A 6,076-nucleotide genomic window follows, 5' to 3' on the forward strand; every position below is an offset into this window, starting at 1 on the left:
AAGGAGAGAAGAAAAGGAGGAAGGAGATGAAAGAGTTGAGGTGAGAGAAAAAAAAGAAAAAGGAGTGTGAGAGAACAGAGAGGAAGGGAGAGAGAGAATGGGGAGGGAGGGAGGGAGAGAGGGAGTGTCGGAAAGGTGTGTTGAAGAGGGAAGAGAGTGAGGGGGAGAGGGAGGAAGGGAGAAGTGAGAGAGGAGAGGAAGATGTGGTGTGGGTGGGGTGGGGGGGAGGGGGGGAGAGAATGGTGCTGAAGACAATAGGAGAAATAAAGAGGTGATGACTGGAGACAAAATTTAGGCCTATTAAGAGAATGGAGGTGGTGGTGGTGATGATGATGGTGGTGATGAATGACTGAGGATGGAATGTGGATTTGGTGATGGTGATGATAGTGGGGGTGATTATGGTGTTGCTAGCGACAGTCGTGATGGTGGTGATAGTGGTGATGGTGATGACAAGAATAGTGATGATAATGGCAGTGGAGTTGATGATAATGATGTGTTTTGTGTAGTAGTAGGCAACGTACATAAACACACACACACACACACACACACACACACACACACACACACACACGTAACTCGCTTTTTACGCTGAAGGCTGTTTGTTTTCCTTTTTGCCTGTTTAGACACGCAACACGCCTACACAAACACCTACACACATACACAGCCCCTCCTTAATTAACACACACACACACACACACACACACACACACACACACACACACACACACACACATTTCAACATCATAATCTTACTTCCATTACCTCCCTCGTTCCCTTTTTTTTCCTTTTTCACTTTTGCTTCGTCCTTCTTTCTTTCTATCATCTCCATTTTTTTTTTCTTTTGCCTTCATTCTCACTTTCTTTCATCTCTCTCTCTCTCTCTGACACTCAATTTCGTTCTCTCCCTCTCTCCCTTCCATTGAAATTTTCCTTTCATTGTTTTTTTCTACCATCCATTTTTTTCCTTCCTCTCGTTTTTCAATTGTCCATTCACTCCCTTCCATCACCTCTCTCTCTCTCTCTCTCCTCACTTATTTTTTCATCCTTTACTCCTCCATTCCTCCTCCTCCTTCTTCTCCCTCCTATCACTCACCCTCTTTCTCCTTTCTCTCCACCCACTATCTCCTTTCCTCCCTTTTCTCTCCTCCTATTCACACTCTCCCATTCATAATCTCTCTCCCTCTTCCTCTCAGACTCTCCCATACAACCTCTTGCCTCTTCCTCTCCCTTGTTCAACCTCTCATCTCTCCCTCTTCCCATCACACACCCCTCCATTCTCTCCCTCCCATATCCCCTTCATTCTCTCCCTCCCTCCCTTTCTCTAATGAGCAAAGCCTATTTTCTTTCACTTTTGTGCAGCGCTGATGGGTGATGTGTGTGTGTGTGTGTGTGTGTGTGTGTGTGTGTGTGTGTGTGTGTGTGTGTGAGAGAGAGAGAGAGAGAGAGAGAGAGAGAGAGAGAGAGAGAGAGAGAGAGAGAGAGAGAGAGAGAGAGAGAGAGAGAGAGAGAGAGAGCTAGTGAGATATAATAAAATGAAAAGGTAACGAAAATAAAGTTACGGAAAAAAAATGAGGAAACGGAAAAAAATACGAAATTGAAAAAAGGATAAAACGAAAAAAAACGAAAGAGTAGAATATGAAAGCAAAAGTAAACAGTATATGAAAAAGAACAACAGCAACAAAACAATACCAAGAGCAAGTTAAGAAAAAAAATAGAAAACGAGGTAATAAAAATAATAAAATAGCAACACGATAAATAAAAACAAGATAAAAAAAAAACACGAGGGAGGAGGAAAACAAATACCACCTACCAACGACAACCTCTAAGACAAAAGCTCCCCCCCCCCGCAGCCCCTTGAGTACCCGCGCCTGGACAGAAGAAAGGAAGGTGAAGACAAAATTGATTCGCACGAGGGACAGCGAAGAGCACCCAAGTTACTCATTAATGTCAGCCTCTCTCTCTCTCTCTCTCTCTCTCTCTCTCTCTCTCTCTCTCTCTCTCTCTCTCTCTCTGTCTCTCTCTCTCTCCTTCCTCTCTCCTCCATCTCTCTTAACCGCTAACCACACACGCACATACACACACACACACACCTCTTCCTCGTGTTACTTCCCCTCACTCATCCACTTTTTTTCCTCCATCCTCTAGTTCCCTCCCTCCCTTCTTTCCTCCATCTCCCTTACCTTCCCGTCAACACCTCCACCCCTCCTCTCCTTTCCTCCATCCTGTCACCGTACGGCCTCTCTCTCTCTCTCTCTCTCTCTCTCTCTCTCTCTCTCTCTCTCTCTCTCTCTCTCTCTCTCTCTCTCTCTCTCTCTCTCTCTCTCTCTCTCTCTCTCTCTCTCTCTCTCTCTCTCTCTCTCTCTCCCTTCCCTCCCTCCCCCCATCTTTCATCCTTAACACTCCGCCCTTCCTTCTTCTCCTCTTTTTGCACCTCTCTCTTGTCCTTGGTGGTGGTGATGTGTGTTGGTGTCGTCGTCAACACCATAACACCTCCACTTCCTCCCTACCTTACCACATTTTCTCCTCCATTTTTTTGCCTTATTTCCCTTTCCCATCCTTTTTCATTATTTTTTTCGTCAGAGGATAAAGAGTCTGTAAGGGATCGGTCAGCCAGCCACATTAAACAGGTCCTGACATTGCCAATCCAGTCTATCCATGACTTTATCTAATGTTTTTATTTTTTTAAGTGTATCGTTTTGGCATGAGTGTAAAGTTAATTTCACTCCCCTACCTGTGAAACATTTCTTTATTATCTTCTCTTCATTCTTTTTCTTCTACTTCTCATTTTTCTTTCTTTTACTTCTTAGTGATCTTATTTTTTCTTGTTTTTTCTTTCTTCTTTTCTTTTACTTCTTTTATCTGGCCTACTTTCGAAGGTGTCTATCGTATTGGCACTAACGCTTTGACTCGCTGCCAAGCCTGCTCCACTCATCCACTACTCTCATCGTGGCCTATTTCTTCTTGCCTGTTTGCCACTCATTCACCAGTCTATTAATGAACTGATTCTTGTCTGTTTTCTACTCACCTCCAACTTATTAATAACACAATTCTTACATGTGTCTCTTTTAAACTTGAATTTGTCTATCTTAAAATCTTGTTGTTGATGATCTTGTTTTTTCCCTTGCTTCTCTTTCTTTTTTCTTACTCCTTTTAAACCTGAATTAGTCTATCTTAAACCCATCTTGATATTTGTTGTTTTTCTTCCCTCGCTTGTCTTTCTTTTTTTTTCTTACTCTTTTTAAACCTGAATTGGTCTATCTTAAACCCATCTTGATATTTTTTTCTTCCCTCGCTTTTCTTTTTTTTTCTTACTCTTTTTAAACTTGAATTGGTCTATCTTAAACCTATCCTGATATTTGTTTTTTTTTCCTTCCCTCACTTCTCTTTATTTTTTTCTTACTCTTTTTAAACTTGAATTAGTCTATCTTAAAAGTTAAACCAATCTTGATATTTTTTTTCTTTCTTCGCTTATCTTTGTTTCTTACGCTTTTTAAATCTGAATTAGTCGATCTTAAACCCATCTTGATATATGTTTTTTTTTCGTCCCTTGCTTCTTTCTTTTTTCTTACTCTTTTTAAACCTGAATTAGTCTATCTTAAACCCATCTTGATAATTATTTTTTTCTTCCCTCGCTTCTCTCTTTTTTTCTTACTCTTTTTAAACCTGAATTAGTCTACCTTAAAAGTTAAACCAATCTTGATATTTTTTTTTCTTTCCTTGCTTCTCTTTTTTTTCTCATTCTTCTTTTTCTTCCTTCCTTCATACCTTCCTCTTCCTCTCTGATCCACCATCATAGAGTTACATTGTCCCCATGCTCTTTTTTTTCATTCTTCTTCTTCTTTTCTTCATACCTTCCTTTTCCTCCCTGATCCACCGTCCTAGAGTTACATTGTCCCCACCTCCACCCAACCCCCCACCACCTCCACCACCCATCTCACCACCACGTGTGCGCCAGATGTCCCTCACTCACTGCCACCTCCTGACACCACCCTCATCACTCTCCCGCCCTGTCACCACATCCACACCTCCTCCTCCTCCTCTTCCTCCTCCTCCCTCGTCCTTCCCAACTTCCTCCTTGAGACCAATATACATGCTCTCATTCCTTCTTCATTTCTGTTACACGCCTCCTTCCTTTCTTCCTTCTCTCCTCCCTCCTCTTCTCTTGTTTCTTGGCCTTCCTTCTTCATTTCTGTTAAACGTCTCCTTCCTTCTCTCCTCTTCTCTTGTTCATTGGCCTTCCTTCTTCATTTCTGTTACACGCCTCCTTCCTTCCTTCCTTCCTTCTTTCCTCCCTCCTCTTCTCTTGTTCATTGGCCTTCCTTCTTTATTTCTGTTAAACGTCTCCTTCCTTCCTTCCTTCCTTCTCTCCTCTTCTCTTGTTCCTTGGCCTTCCTTCTTCATTTCTGTTACACGCCTCCTTCCTTCCTTCCTTCTTTCCTCCCTCCTCTTCTCTTGTTCATTGGCCTTCCTTCTTTATTTCTGTTAAACGTCTCCTTCCTTCCTTCCTTCCTTCTCTCCTCTTCTCTTGTTCCTTGGCCTTCCTTCTTCATTTCTGTTACACGCCTCCTTCCTTCCTTCCTTCTTTCCTCCCTCCTCTTCTCTTGTTTCTTGGCTTCTCTTCCCCTAAACATTCATTATTATCCTCTTCCTCTCACGTTATCCACACTCACATACTCAACTCCTCTTTGTTTCCTCCCTCTTCCTCCATGCCCACAATCATTTTCACACTTCGTCTTCCCCTTATTTTGTTACATTCACACCCATTCCTCCTCTCCCTCTTCTCCGTATCTCTTCTTCCCCTTATATTGTTACATTCACACCCATTCCTCCTCTCCCTCTTCTCCGTATCTCTTCTTCCCTTTATTCTGTTACATTCAGACCCATTCCTTCCTACCCTCTCACTTCCCCGCATCCCTTCTCCTCATGACAATATATGCATAATTCCTCCTCCTCTTGCGCCTTTCATTCCCCTCACATCCTTTCCTTTATATACATGAATTTTGTTTGTGTTTTTCTTCTTCTTTGTGCATGTTTACCGTGAAAATACATGCTAGGCAGTTAGTGTTGATGGAAAACATATTGAAAGAGTGTATAGTTACAGCAACTATTTATTATTATTATTATTATTATTAGTAGTAGTAGTAGTAGTATTCTTAAGCACAAGGTAGGGGTAAGGTAGAGCAGAAGAGAACAAACACTACAAGCTACAAAATAAAGTCTGTAGCCCCGCCCCGAAGTCAGAAATTTTAGGACAGTGAATAGAGTAGAAAAATGACAATCAAAACGAGAAATAGCAATGAAGTACAAATAAAAATAAGCCAGTGATTTGTTGCTCTTATCAACAAGGAACAAAAATAAAGTTAATTAGTTTATTGTACAATTCGTCACAATACAATACGTAAGATGCGTTTACTACCTAAGACAGATGGATGCCTACATAGATAAAGAGACTCCTGCAGAGAAAAAAATATGATAATGATAATAATTATAAAATATATATTAATATCATGAAATTATAAAAAAGATATATAATAATAATAAAAATATATGCTAATTACTGAAAACAAAGCTAGCAAGAAGAAAAGACAATGAAAAAGTGGTAATATTAGCAACAATAGTAATAATAGTCTAATTTAACAATTCATATATCTACCACTACTACCGCCCCTCAAACCCTTAGTGATGCTGCTACTACTACTACTACTACTACTACTATACTACAAATACGAAAACAATAACTACTACTACGACCACCACAACTACTACAACGACTACTACTACAACCACCACCACCACCACAATAACTATTACTACTACTACTACCACCACTATTACTACAACCACAACACGTATGTATATATTCAAAACAAGTAATAAACAGGAGAGGGCTCACACATTTCTACTCCCAATCCATCTCCTGATACTGGCTATTTCCTCCTCCTCCTCCTCCTTCTTCTCCTTCTCTTCTTTCTTCTCCTTCTCTTCTCCTCTTCCTCCTTCTTCTCCTCCTTTCTGTTATGAACTCTCACTTCCTACATTCCTTTCCCCTTCTCCCTCCTTCCCATTCGTCACCTCT

General features: G+C 41.0%; 1 long non-coding RNA gene across 1 annotated transcript; it reads right to left on the reverse strand.

Moving 5' to 3' along the window:
- Positions 1–2,556: 2,556 nt before the first annotated feature.
- Positions 2,557–3,877, reverse strand: LOC127006469 (uncharacterized). The gene is made up of 2 exons (XR_007759582.1): positions 3,581–3,877; positions 2,557–3,496 (listed from the first exon to the last, which is right to left on the reverse strand). It is a non-coding gene; the product is annotated as an uncharacterized LOC127006469 (long non-coding RNA).
- Positions 3,878–6,076: the final 2,199 nt, after the last annotated feature.

This window comes from Eriocheir sinensis, chromosome 32, assembly GCF_024679095.1.
Source record: "Eriocheir sinensis breed Jianghai 21 chromosome 32, ASM2467909v1, whole genome shotgun sequence".
NCBI classification, from domain to species: Eukaryota; Metazoa; Arthropoda; class Malacostraca; order Decapoda; family Varunidae; genus Eriocheir; species Eriocheir sinensis.